Here is a 13,790-nt window from a genome sequence, read left to right as displayed (position 1 = left end):
TTTGTTGAAAAATGATTTGAAACAAAGTGATTTAAAAACTTCTTGTGTTGAAGAGACTTTAAAGAAAAATTCTGAAAAAGTGTTTAAGCCAGAAGTTCCATTTCTGGATGCCTTAAAAAGATCCATTTCAAAAGACAAGCAATGAAATTATGTGTAACGACCTGGTCATTTACCTTTCTTTTCTTTTTCCTGAAATTTTACAGATAAATTTTTTTCCGTTTAATTTTCCTTTCTGAGCTCTGTTTCTTGTCACTTAATGTCATCTCAAGTGCTCAGAATTGGTTTTCGAGACTCTTTTCCGTAGATTGACAACTTCCTTTGAGGATCGAGTCATTTTTGCATTTTAACTTTTTGGACACTATGCTCTATTTCGTCCTTTTTCCTATTCTGTCTTTTCCCCATTTGCCAGTTTTTGGCACAACCTCACTTTTCATGCTCAGATTTACTTTTTGACTTCATGTGCCTTCATCTTGAGTGGTTTCCTCGAAATACGTATCTTCACTTTTACAAGAAAGTACTCTGGTTGCTCCCGGTGTCCATTGGGGCATGGATGTGATGAGCACTGAAAAGTGCGTATTTAAACCCCTTAAGCTTAGGCATTCTAGTACCTTTATCTATCTTACTTTACCGTTTTAGATTGATTTCATATTATTTCCATTTTCAAGCACTTATCCCGAAAATAAGCTAACTCAACCAAATAAGAGCTTAATTGAAGCAATTCTGGGATTAAACAAAGAAAGGAGCAAAGTGGAGAAAGAGGGAAATAAATGAAGCCAAAGGTGACAAGCAGCAAAGTTCGATCGATCCAAGTTCAAGGTTCGATCGACCGAACAATGATCGATCTCAGCACTTAAAGATAGATCAAAGCCTTGACCTAAAAGCATAAAGTTCCAAAAGTTCGATCGATCCAACACCATCCTTCGATCGATCGAACACTTTTGTCCTTATTCAAATGATTGATCCTATCCACAGCTATACCACCCACTAACCACTTTTGTCCCTTTCCCATAAATATCTCCCATAAATATCTCAGATTTGTCATTTTCCAAAAAGCTCAGCCAGTTGGATTGATACAGCCTAAGTTCGATCGATCTTACTTACTTTCGATCGATCGAACTTCCTCCAGTGCGAAAAAGTTAAAATTCCATCTCATTAAAAGTTGTCCTTTATCCAATCATTAGGGAATATTGTGTGCACGACCCTAGCTCATTTTGGGTGTCATTTTGACCTACCTATATAAGGATAAGGATTACTTTTACAAGGGAGAGCCAACATTATTTTCATATCATCTCTTGAAGAGGAAGCTTAGAGGAAGAGGAGGCTAGAGACACCATTGGAGACTCTTCATCAACAAGAAGCAGATTTCAACCACGGAGTTAGCCTTTGAGGGTTGGAGCATCATCACCATGAGTGGCTAGACATCCTCTTGGGGCTAGAGTTAGCCCCAAGCATGCTTTCTATATCTTAATCTTATGTATTATTGAGGGATTAGTGTTGTAATTGATGTTTTGACATTTTGATATATATAGATCTTGTTTATTCAATTATTTATGTGGTTTAATGCTTCTAATTGGTCATTTCATTATATCCATATGTCTATGTATGCTAGAATAGATGTTCATATGCTTGTCTCTAAATTTTGTGTTATTGATGCATGTCTATGTGTATTGATGCTATAGATTTGGAGATTGTCAAAACATAGTGCTTAAAGGAATGCTCTTGTGATTCTTTTGATGCTTCATGCTTATCTCTTGATGGATTATGCCTCTCCCTTAGTTTATTTTCATGCTAGTAGTGTAGATGTAGTGTAGTTGTAGTGTAGTGTTAAATAGGAGGACAATTTATGCCTGTTATTTGATGATCCAAGCTTTTGAATACAAGTAGCATATGTCTCTATCCTTGTGCTGTATTTGGATTATGAGCTTAATGAAATGATTAATGACTTGTTTTGATTTATTGTGCCTTTCACATGTTGTTTAGACAATATATGCTTCATTGCTTAGATATATTGTGCCTCTCACATGATGTTTAGACAATACATGCTTAACTAGTCATCCTTACTTGTTGAATCAACCAAACACATACATACCAATATTGCAACACACCATTTGCCCTCATTAATCACTTATCAATGATATAGAAATGCATTGCTTGGTGGTGATCTCTAAACCCCAAGATCTCTCTCTCTCTTACTTACTCTTAATTGCATTCTTTTGCTATTACTTAGTTTAATTTAATTGCTCTTTAATCAACCAACCAACCAATTGTTTGATCACTCGACCTATTAGCCCTAATTGTGATTCCACAACATTACTCGATCCTCATAATCCCTTGGGACGATCCCTTCTTACTCATACTACATAGTATAGGTATTAAGCGGTTTATAAATTCAAGTGTGGTGCCCACTTGACACTAATTTCCAAACTCAAAGTGTTGTGCATTATTTTGTGCACGCTAGGGGCAGGCACCACAGTGTTTTGGAGCCGTTGCCGGGGATTTGTTGATTAGATTTGGCAACGTCGGATTTATGGAATTGATTAGGATTAGTACTCTTTTGATCGTGTCTTTACTTTATTTTTATTTTTCTTTTTGGTTACTTATTGTGTTGATTACTTGACTAGGTGTATTGTTGGAGAGGAAGCAAGCAAAGGAGCCATCAAGCATTCAATTCAAGCAAGCAAAGGAAGTAAAAAGCTAAAAATTCTAGAATTGCTAAGCTAAGCTTTAAATTTGGAGTTGAAGTGCTAAAGGACCTTTGTGAGACTTTCTTTACTCAATCCCTTAGTTAAATCGTCGGCCCGCGTGGAGGCTTATTTTTAATTGTCTTGCATCATTGTTGTTAAAGCATGGGAGTATGAATTAAATGTTTGTGGAAGAAGTCTAATTGCATTGTTGTGAAGGCATAGTGTTTGTCATTCTTTGTGTTTGTTGTGTTTTGTATTGTGCATGCTTGGACGTCGTTTATTGAGACCAACTCTTGTTCCTCTTGATTTGTATCTTGAATCTATCGTTAGAAATCCTAGGGGAAGAGGAAGTTCAAATAGAGCCAATCTTTTAATGGATGACCATAATGATAATCATGTTGAGGACCTTGGTCACATAGACCAACAAGGTATCCTTCATCCCAATGTGCACAATGAGAACATACAAGTACCATTAGGCATGCCTAGGCCATTCATTCACTAACCACCACAACAACAAGGCCAAGTTCCATATGGAATGCCAAGGCCAATGTATGCTCCACAGCATCCTATCAACAATCAAGGAATTCAAAACCAAGGTGTTCATGTTGCACCTCAAGTAGCTAATCCACCTCTTGCTTTAAGAGACCATTATGTGCCTAATGAGTATAATGCACCTATATGCATCCAATTGCCTCCATTTAGATCACATCATTATGAAATTAAGCCACAAACCATTCAAATGCTTCCTAACTATCATGGACTTCCAAGTGAAGAACCTTACAAGCATTTGGATGAGTTTCTTAAAGTATGTTCCACCGTAAAATATACGGACATGCCGGAAGAGGTTTTAAGACTCAAACTTTTTCCATTCACCTTAAAAGACAAGGCAAAGTATTGGTTTAACAATCTTAGGCCTTTTTCAATCACTTCTTGGGTAGAAATGCAACAAGAGTTCTTGAAGAAGTACTATTCGGTTTCTAAGACCAATGCCATGAGGACCTCAATTCGAGAATTTTCACATAGGGATGGAGAAACGTTTCATAAGGCATGGGAACGCTTTAATGAATTTCTTAGGAAGTGTCCACATCATGACATGTCCAAATGGCAATTAGTTCAATACTTCTTTGAGAACTTATCGGACAACTATAAGGGTATGGTTGACACTTCCATGGGTGGCTCCTACATTGATAGGCATGAGGATGACGTGTGGCATCTCTATGAAAGCATGAGTGAAAATTCTTTGCATAGAACACTATCATCCAAGAATGACAGAAATTCACAAGGTAGGAAGAGTGTTGGCTTATATCAAGTCGACCATTCAAATGAAATAGCCGCCGAAATGAAGTCTTTATCTCAAAAGGTTTGATCAATTTTTGATTAATCAAAACTCGGTGAACCAAGTATCTTCTTTCCCTAACCATTCTCATCGTGCATCAAATGAAACATGTATGACTTGTTCTAGTGTTCTTCATTCTACTTCTCATTGTCCTCACGGACAAGTGTAAAGTGAACCTAATGAACAAGTCAACGCGGCTTTTGTGAACCAAGGGAATAATCCTTATGGTACTTATTATAATCCAAGTTGGAGGAATCATCCAAATTTCTCTTGGAAAAACCAAGGAGAGGGCTCAAACCCTTCCCAAGGCGATTTTCAAGGGAAGTACATTCCACCTCCACTTCAAAGCCAAGGATCCCAAGGTTATAAACCCTATCAATCACAAGGGAATCAATTTGCTAATTCTCATTTTCCCAACCAATCTTATTCCCAAGGTAATACTAGAATTCCCGCCTTTGAAGAGAAAGTTTTGAATGCTTTGGGCACTTTAGAGGCTAACACTCAATTGCTTCATTCTCACTCTCAATCTATTGTAAAGCTAGAAACCCAAGTAGGGCAAATAGCAAGCACTCTCAATGCAAGAGAGAAGGAAAATATGCCTATAAATGCCCCACCTAAGCAACAATGTGTTGTGGAAACCCATTCCTCATCGGAAGGCCACACCATTGAACATGTCAATACGGTGACTACCTTGCAAGTGGTAGGATTGTGGACAATCAAGTTGGAATGACCAATGAAGAGAGTGAACCGGTGCAACCTCAAGTTGTCACCCGTCCCGTTTCACATCCCATTCCTCCTTCATTGCATATACATGACCTTGAAAATGAGAAAGTTTTGAAAGATGTGTTTGAAAAATGATGTTGAAAAGGTTTTATTGAAAAATGATTTGAAAACTTCTTGTGTTGAAGAGAGTTCAAAAGAAAATTTTGAAAGTGTTTGAACCAAAGGTTCCATTTCCGGATGCCTTAAAAGGATCCATTTCAAAAGACAAGCAAAAGGCAAAAACCAATGAAATCATGGAAATGTTTAGGCAAGTGAAAGTTAATCTTCCACTATTGGATGCAATCAAGCAAATTTCGGCTTATGCCAAATTTTTGAAAGACTTGTGCACCCAAAAGTGGAAGAACAAGAGCTAAGCACCAAGAAAAATGGTTTTGACCGAGCAAGTAAGCTCAATTTTGCAACATAACACTCTTCCAAAGTTTAAGGACCCCGGTTCACCCACTACATCATGCATTATTGGTGATCATATCATTAATCGGGCGCTTCTTGACTTAGGAGCAAGTGTTAACCTTTTTCCATACTCGGTTTATGTCAAATTGGGCTTAGGTGAATTGAAACCGACGTCGGTAGTCTTGTAACTTGCCGACCGATCCATTAAGAAGCCTAGGGGTATAATTGAGGATGTTTTGATAAAGATTGACAAATTCTTCTTCCCGGTTGATTTCGTTGTTATAGACACGGAACCGATTCCCAATCCTAAGAGCCAAATTCTCGTTATCCTTGGACGTCTTTTCTTGGCAACCGCTAATGCCAACATCAATTGTAGGACGAGGATAATAAAGATCTCATTTGGCCACATGAAGGTGAAGTTGAAAATCTTTAATCCCACACCCAATTGATTGACAAATATGAAGGAGAAGTTAATGTTGTAGATGAATGTCATGATCTTCAATGCCAAAGAAATGAGCTTTTGTGTAAAACTAAAACTTCCAAAGGATCATCTTCAACCTTTCATTCTAAAAGTCTTGTTTCAAACTCTTGCTTTGAAAGGGTACGGAAGCCCAAAGGTTGTAATTGCATAGACAAGGGACCAAAGACTTCTTTTGAGCTTAATCTAACAAGTTCTTCAAAGAACCATTTGTTGGGTGGAATTCAAAGCATCTATCACCCCAACAAGGAGGGGATGCATTATAAGACCTTTGATCCAGGCTAAAAGAGCCCAATGTCTTGCTAGAGACGTTAAAGACTAGCAAAAGCATTCGTAGGGTGTCAAAACCCTATTCCTCCCCCATTTCTATCTTTCATTTCATTTCTTGCGAAGTTTAGATTCTTGTTTTTGGTTTATATGCATTTCAAGGAACTTTGGTGAGGATTGTATAAGCTTTCATGTCATTATTAAGCATTCTGCATAGTTCGATCGATCTCAAACTTGAGTTCGATCGATCAAACTCTTCTCTGCATCCAACACTTAGAAAAAATTTTGGCTTACAGAAACCTGCATCCAAATCACCTCTCTGTCCCATCGTTCGAACCAACTCCAAGATCGATCAAGAGACCTTCGATCGATCCAACTTCCAAGTTCGATCGATCTTATGACTCAACACTTAGAAAAATTTTGAGCCTACATCCACCTGCATATTTCAACTCTCTGTCTGATCGTTCGAAAAATTCCAAGATCGATCTGAAAGGTCTTCGATCGATCCAACTTCGAAGTTCAATCGATCTCATGTTCCAACACTTAGCCAATTTTCTGAGCCAAAAACCTGCATATTTTTGCTCTCTGTCTGATCGATCGAACTCTTGTTTCGATCGATCTCAATCTTCATTTCATTATTTTGACTTTTCAAATTTCAAAAAATCCAAAAATATTTTCATTTTTATTTTATTTCATTTTACTTTATTTTATTTTCATTTTATTTTATTTTTCAAAAAAGTTTTCAAAAATCCCAAAATATCTTAATTAATTTTTAATTATTAAGTGTTTATTCAATTTAATTTTAAAAAAAATAAAAAATTTTGAAGAGAGTTCATCAAAGTTCAATCAATCATAGTTGAGTTCAATCGATCGAACTCTGTCGAGAATGTTTTTAAAAATAGAACCGAGGGTTTGTAAGATCGATTACAAAGATCGATCTAACTCACTCTCATCCTGAAAACCCTAACCTCTCTTCGTCGCCGTCACTGTCCAACCACTTCACCATCTCCGGTGAAGCTTTCCGACGAGTTTCCAAGCTCACATCTCTCTCTCATCTCGGTTTCCATCTTCCCCTCTTCGTATCCACTTCTCTCACTCATTTGAGGTAAGATCCGAGAATGTCCCTCATGATTTAAGCTTCAATCTTGTGCATACATGCTTTATATGTTGAATACATGCTATATACATGACAAAATCCTCTATTGTTGAAGCTTGAAGCATTTGTATATATATATGTATATATATATGTGTATATATTTTTGATGATTTGTTTAGATTTGTTGGAGTATGGGCCTCGATTTGTGATGGGAATGGACGATTTGTTGTGTTGATGGCCCACGAACACGTTTGTGTGGGCCCCATGCTTCCAAGGTCACAGATCTGTGACCTTTGAGTTTTCAACATCGCACAGTTCAATCGATCGAACTAGCATCTCCGATCGATCTTGAGAGATCGATCAAACTCATGTCTTCGATCGATCGAAGTAGTGAGATCGATCTCACTTACTTTTGATCGATCTAACTTTTGTGATTGATTTCATTTCTTTTTATGATCGATCGAACTTCACAGATCTCACACACACACTCCATTCATCATATCTTATGTTCATGTTATCATATCTATGCCCAATGCCTGTGATATTCCACATTGGATGCATTTCATACTTACATTGTTTAGCATGTTTCATATTCTACCACTTGCATAGACTCATGTCATATTTGTTTTGTCTATTTTACTTGACGTACATGATTCTATTTCGTGCTTTTAAATTTCTTATTTTGGCACTAACTCCCATTGCAAGTTTTTCTTTTTCTTTTTGTAGGCCATGGTAAAGAGGAAGACTGTTGCAGACAGGCAACACGGGCCCACCCGACATACTAGGCCATGGACAGAGGAGCCAGCAGAGGCCTTTTATGCACAGCGGGAGCCAGCACAGGCTACCCCGCCTCAGTCATCATCTCATGAGCTTGAGGATAACCACATACCATCCACTTCTGTGGCTCATCCTGCTTTCACTCCATCACCATCTCCACCGCAGACTGGAGCTGAGCATTCACATATACCACCTCAGCCAGCTCAGCCAGCTCATCTGCGGGGTGATAGGCCCACGCCTCGATATGCGCACATGACACTCGACCATGACTCAGAGTTTGATACGGCCTTCTTCTCTTGATCGGTGCTGACCCGATCCGCCTACCAGGATATTATTCAGAGGGGCCTAGCCGCTATTCTTGCCCCCGTTACAGAGCCGGTCTACCCACGGCTGGTTCGGTTGTTCTACTAGAACCTCCGACCATCACCGCGTACCACAGCCGAGATGGTCACTTCTATCGATGGCCATTCGATTACCATTACAGTGAACACTTTAGCCCGCTTTTGCCGCTGTCCACACAGATGTCCTCCAAAGCTTCAAGACACATATCCGAGGCTATTCAGGCCTTCATATGCCGACATGGCAGTTTTCCTCGCAGGTCACCATACTAGTGGCGAGACTTACGCCACCCGAACATTCCTTCCTGATAACCTATGGTTTGCTGATTCCATTCTCTACCGGAATATCTACATGGCGGGACACAAGATTCAGAGGAGGGGCGATTATCTGACAGCCCTTTACTCTTTCTACACCGGGCACTGGGTGTCCATTCCCAAGCTCATCTGGAGCATGATGAGGAAGCTGTATAACGAGTACATCAGCAAAGAGACACCCGGACGGGCTAAGTCTCTTCCTTTTAGCCACCTCATTACCCAAATTCTCATTGATCAACGCTACCCCATTTATCCTCGGGAGCACCCCGAGACAGATTCCTGTCACTACCTTAAGAAGGACTAGAACACGACCTACCGCTCCCTTATTACCAGGTTACAGGACCATGCGGTACTGACTGCAGCGGAGTTGGAGCTGGAGCAGGTACAAGCCTAGGCACAGGCAGAGGCACCGGCAGAGGCAGTAGCAGCACATCCCGCAGCGGACGACGCACCAGTCGATCCAGTTGCCGAACACTTAGACATCAACTTAGAGCACCCTGTAGACGATGCAGAACAGGACTCTCCAGCCAGGTCGCCCATTCATGAGCAGGAGCAGACTCAAGAGCTCTCTTCTGATTCATCTATGCCTAAGACTCCAGACATGACCCCCAGCTTTGGAGTATGTCTGCAGACGCTTGAGGATGCTGTTGTTTCCATCCGAGCTGACCTCACAGCCCACAGAGCTGATTTTACTGCCTTCCGCACTGATGTCGCGACCATGTTCAGAGATTTATCCAGAGACATCCACGGAGCCAGACCTGCCTATCCTACCTCATCTTCCTAAGCTCCCAGTCCTTTCTATCTTATAATCTCTCTCTCTCTCTTTTTGATACTTTACTATTGTCACTGTATTATTTTTACAGCTGGTCTGTCAGCTTTGATATTTTTGTTGTACCTGCACTTTATCCGTTTTATATATATCTATTTCTGCTATGGATATCATATGATTGTATTCTCATATCTGTACGTTTGACTCCATCAGGTGCATCACAGTGACTTCAGTGAGAGAGTGCTACCCAATCTTCAAGACCACCCTTATACCTCTCTCATTTCTTTATCTGTTTATCCCATTTACACTTGCATGTCCATTGTGCGCTGATGATCCCATTTTGTTATTTGATAAGTTTATCCAAGTGCCAATTTTCAGGACCATAATTCATCTTAAGTTTGGGGGGGCAATGCCACCCACTTCGGATACTTCAATCCTGATCATTTTTGCTTAGTTGCACTGGTATAGTCTTTCCTTTGTTCTCTTTGCACATTGAGGACATTGTGCAATTTAAGTTTGGGGGGAATGGTGCTTTACAATGTTAGAGCATGACTTGTATATTTGAGGGATATTTCTATGATTGGTCCATAACTAGTTATGATTTTGATCTTTTATGAATGCCATTTAGGAGTAAATTTTTCAAAAAATTGATATCATGCTTGCACTTGTGGTCCATATCATCTTAATTTTGTAATTATTTTGAGATTCACTCTAGTCTTCTACATTAGCACCGGCGCACACTAGAATTCATTTGTGGGGTACATGCTTTGTTAATTATTGAATTGGTTATATCCTAAATGAGCTAGTAGTACATTGAAAGCTTTCATTCTTGATAAAAGTGGATAACAACCCCTTTTCACTAAGTAGCTGGGATTCTAGCCTCATTAAGCATTGAATTTCACGCGCCGAAAGGTGGAGGGCCCAAACTCTAGGTTAATAATTGAATTTAAAAAAAAAAAACAAAAAATAAATGCAATAAAAAGTGAGGACTTCTCCCAAAAGGTGAGAAGTAGGAAATGATTAGATGGTTGTTGTCTTGATTTGTAGCCTAGTTGATTTGAGCTTGTAAGTCCGTAGGGGTATTTGAATGCCTAATGCCCTAAAGTCGTCTGGTTTGGGAGTCATTGACCTAATGCTTAACCTCATGAATCGCTAGAAAGCTTAATAGATTAACATATTGCACTATACTTCCATCTTTGATCCTCAATAAAAAAAAATAAAAAATAAAAAAATAGAAAAAAATAAAAAATAAAAAGCGCACCTAGATAAATAAAGCTTTAATAAAAGGTCCACTTTTTGTCTTGATGATCGGTACTAGATTTGTGTGCTAGTTTGAGGGTAAGGATGTGATTAATTCTTTAGTTGGCTTAGATAACAACACATTTGATACCGGTCCATTCAAAAGGATTCTAGAGTTGTTTTGATTTGCATGATCATTTTCTTGATGTGTGGAGGACCATACTTGCTTGCTTGATATTGAAATTTTGGGAGATTGCTTAGCAAAGGTTGTTAAATTGTATACTTGAGATAGTTTTCTCCCAATGCTTGTTTGCAATATTGGTGCCTCTTTTGAAAGAATGAGCTTAATGTTTGTGGGTACCATTTCTGGAAACCCTCACGAGACTTCACTCGTCCACTAGGGGTAACCTAGGGGTTTAAAAAGGCTTGTTGCATGTGCTAAGTACAATTGTGTTCCATACGAAAGTGGCGTTATCCATTTATTGTTTTCTAGTTCATACTTGTATAGTAGATTATTTCATTCCTTACTTTCTAGTTCATTACTAGGGACTAGCAATATTTAAGTTTGGGGGTGTGATGAGCGCTGAAAAGTGCGTATTTAAACCCCTTAAGCTTAGGCATTCTAGTACCTTTATCTATTTAACTTTACCGTTTTATATTGATTTCGTATTATTTCCATTTTCAGGCACTTATCCCGAAAATAAGCTAACTCAGCCCAATAAGAGCTTAATTGAAGCAATTCTGGGATTAAACAAAGAAAGGAGCAAAGTGGAGAAAGAGGGAAACAAATGAAGCCAAAGGTGACAAGCAGCAAAGTTCGATCAATCCAAGTTCAAGGTTCGACCGACCGAACAATGATCGATCTCAGCACTTCAAGATAGATCAAAGCCTTGACCCAAAAGCATAAAGTTCCAAAAGTTCGATCGATCCAACACCATCCTTCGATCGATCCAACACTTTTGCCCTTATTCAAATGATTGATCCTATCCACAGCTGTACCACCCACTAACCACTTTTGTCCTTTTCCCATAAATATCTCGTATTTGTCTTTTTCAAAAAAGCTCAGCCAGTTGGATCAATCCAGCCTAAGTTCGATTGATCTTACTTACTTTCGATCGATCCAAGTTCAAGGTTAGATAGATCAAACTTCCTCCAGTGCGAAAAAGTTAAAATTCCATCTTATTGAAAGTTATCATTTATCCAATCATTAGGGAATATTGTGTGCACGACCCCAGCTCATTTTGGGTGTCATTTTGACCTACCTATATAAGGATAAGAATTACTTTTACAAGGGAGAGCCAACATTATTTTCATATCATCTCTTGAAGAGGAAGCTTAGAGGAAGAGGAGGCTAGAGACACCATTGGAGACTCTTCATCAACAAGGAACAAATTTCAACCATGGAGTTAGCCCTTGAGGGTTGGAACATCATCACCATAAGTGGCTAGACATTCTCTTGGGGCTAGAGTTAGCCCCAACCATGTTTTCTATATCTTAATCTTGTGTATTATTGAGGGATTAGTGTTGTAATTGATGTTTTGACATTTTGATATATATAGATCTTGTTTATTCAATGATTTATGTGGTTTAATGCTTCTAATTGGTCATTTCATTCTATCCATATGTCTATGTATGCTAGAATAGATGTTCATGTGCTTGTCTCTAGATTTTGTGTTATTTATGCATGTCTATGTGTATTGATGCTATAGATTTGGAGATTGTCAAAACATAGTGCTTAAAGGAATGCTCTTGTGATTCTCTTGGTGGTTCATGCTTATATCTTGATGGATTGTGCCTCTCCCTTAGTTTATTTTCATGCTAGTAGTGTAGATGTAGTGTAGTTGTAGTGTAGTGTTAAATGGGAGAACAATCTATGCTTGTTGTTTGATGATCCAAGCTTTTGAATGCAAGTAGCATATGTCTCTATCTTTGTGTTGTATTTGGATTGTGAGCTTAATGAAAGGATTAATGACTTGTTTTGATTTATTATGCCTTTCACATGTTGTTTAGACAATATATGCTTCATTGCTTAGATATATTGTGCCTCTCACATGATGTTTAGACAATACATGCTTAACTAGTCATCCTTGCTTGTTGAATCAACCAAACACACACACACCAATATTGCAACACACCATTTGCCCTCATTAATCACTTGTCAATGATATAGAAATGCATTGCTTGGTGGTGATCTCTAAACCCCAAGATCTCTCTCTCTCTTACTTACTCTTAATTGCATTCTTTTGCTATTACTTAGTTTAATTTAATTGCTCTTTAATCAACCAACCAACCAATTGTTTGATCACTCGACCTACTAGCCCTAATTATGATTCCACGACATTGCTCGATCCTCATAATCCCTTGGGACGATCCCTTCTCACTCATACTACATAGTATAGGTGTTAAGCGGTTTATAAATTCAAGTGTGGTGCCCACTTGACACTAATTTCCAAACTCGAAGTGTTGTGCATTATTTTGTGCATTCTAAGGGCAGGCACCACAGGATGCACAATTCTTTCTAATCTTTTTCTTTTCTTGGGGTGTTTTTCATAAATATCTTTTGAAGATATTTTATTTCAGGGGTATTTAAGAAAATATCTTTTGGAAGATATTTTCATTCTGGGGTGGTAGTTTCGCAGTTAACCCTTTTTGTAGGGGACATTGTGTAATTAATGAAAGTTATTGCAAAACACCTCGTCTGGAGCCTGGATCCTTGTACGGGATTCATTTTCATATTTTCACTTTTTCGGACCAAGAGGGTCCCCGTTCGGGGCACTTTTTGAGATTTCTATAAAAGGGGGATGAGATATTTCATTTTTCATCTTCCCCACTTTCCTTGCACGACCTGAAGCAACCATGGATGCCCATGGAGCTGCCACCTTCTCTCTCCTCCTTTGATCTACTTTTCCTAAGTGAAAAGTCTTCGGCCTTCACATTTTTTGTTCCCCTCGATGTGTTCTACCATTCCCCCTTATTAGAATCAATTTTTGACCATTTCTTGAGTTTGGGTTTGAAGTCAAGTTGTGATTTTTGTGGGGCTTCCTTCGGATTCATGTAGATCATGTTGTCTCCGACAAAACCCTTCGGTTTCGGCAGATTCAGAACATTTTTCTTCCGGTGGGGATTTGAGATTTCCATCTCAAATTGAGGTAGGGGTGTTATAATTTACTTTCTTGTTATATTACATGCTTGTGATGCTTATACATCTTGATTTCATGCTTGAATCACAAAATCTTGAGGTTTTATTATTTATTTTTCTTGTGAATGAGTTGTTTAAACATGTGGCATGATAGAATATTACCCCTTGATATGTTGATT

The 13,790-nt window shown here is 38.7% G+C and overlaps 1 pseudogene; it reads right to left on the bottom strand.

The window, feature by feature from the left end:
- Nucleotides 1–3,680: 3,680 nt before the first annotated feature.
- Nucleotides 3,681–3,779, bottom strand: LOC132310824 (small nucleolar RNA R71; annotated as a pseudogene).
- Nucleotides 3,780–13,790: the final 10,011 nt, after the last annotated feature.

Source organism: Cornus florida, unplaced genomic scaffold (assembly GCF_030987335.1).
Source record: "Cornus florida cultivar Cherokee Brave unplaced genomic scaffold, ASM3098733v1 CherokeeBrave_3.0.0_Hap2_Chr05, whole genome shotgun sequence".
NCBI lineage: Eukaryota > Viridiplantae > Streptophyta > Magnoliopsida > Cornales > Cornaceae > Cornus > Cornus florida.
The sequence above is the reverse complement of the archived record's forward strand: the minus strand, read 5'-3'. Positions and strand labels throughout refer to the sequence as shown.